At 49.5% G+C, this 1,215-nt stretch overlaps 1 protein-coding gene across 1 annotated transcript in view; it reads left to right on the top strand.

Annotated features, from left to right (window-relative positions):
• Window positions 1–1,215, top strand: part of TNFRSF8 (tumor necrosis factor receptor superfamily, member 8) — a 44,790-nt gene that overhangs the window by 21,027 nt on the left and 22,548 nt on the right. The window lies entirely within an intron of this gene.

Below are 1,215 nucleotides of genomic sequence, written 5' to 3' on the forward strand. Positions count from 1 at the left end.
TGGCTCTCTATCTCTCTCCCTTCCTCTCTGTAAAAAATCAATAAAATATATTTAAAAAAATAAAATAAAATAAAATTTAAAAAAATCTATACCAGTGGTAACCATGGACACTGAGCAGTCTGAGCAGGTGGTGCCTGGGCTTTTATCTCCTGGTGAAAATGATCAATTTTTTTGGCTAAAGACCCTGAAGGGGTCTCTATGGGAAGCCAGGGCTCGCCGCGCGGTGCTGCCACTCTGGTGTGACGCCCTCGCTGTGTGTTTGGGAGCATGGCATGCACAGAGTCTGTCGCTGCTCTGTCACCGAGGGGAGGACGCCAGCCCACATGCCCCACCCGCAGGCCGGGGTGCCAGGCAGACCTCCTGCTCTGGGAAGAGACCCACTGGGGAAAGGACACACTGACACCACAGCACAAGGAACCCCACCAGCTCCTGGAATGTTCAGTAGTCCTTTGTAAGTAACATGAGCGAGCAGTAAAGATGTCCAGGCTTCAGGGAAAACCAGAGAATAACAAGATACACGAACAGGAAAACTTCCTACAGCTGAAGCAACGATGAACCTAGGAACAGCCGAGAACTTAAAAGATTCCAACGGCCCTGGCTGGTTTGGCTCAGTGGATAGAGCATCGGCCTGCGGACTGAAGGGTCCCAGGTTCGATTCTGGGCAAAGGCACATGCCCGGGGTTGCGGGCTTGATCCCCAGTGTGGGGCTTGCAGGAGGCAGCCGATCAATGGTTCTCTCTCATCATTGATGTTTCTATCTCTCTCCTTCTACCTTCCTCTCTGAAATAAATAAAAAATATTTTTAAAAAATATTTAAACGTGTCCACAGAAAAATTCAGGAATTTGTTACATCCACACAGTGAGAGCAGAATGCTATGAAAAAGGAACAGTGAAAGAACAGAGGGTGAGCTGTGGCTTCTAGAAGGTGTGCTTGTTATCAATCGATTGCCTCTCAGCTCCCAGTTCACCCTTCAGGACCCACTCTGCTGTAGAGGATTGGACTCTGACTCTTGAAGCATTTCTCCTTGTGAGCATGATGTTAAGCTTTGCCAGTAGAGGGCGCTGGTTCTTTATCCATTTATGTATGAACTAGAGGCCAGGTGCACAAAATTTGTGCACGGGGTGGGGGTTCTCTCAGCCCAGCCTGTACCCTCTCCAATCAGGGACCCCTCGGGGGATGTCCCACTGCTGGTTTAGGCCCGATCCCTGTGGGAT

Source organism: Myotis brandtii, unplaced genomic scaffold (genome assembly GCF_000412655.1).
Source record: "Myotis brandtii unplaced genomic scaffold, ASM41265v1 scaffold410, whole genome shotgun sequence".
Taxonomy (NCBI): domain Eukaryota; kingdom Metazoa; phylum Chordata; class Mammalia; order Chiroptera; family Vespertilionidae; genus Myotis; species Myotis brandtii.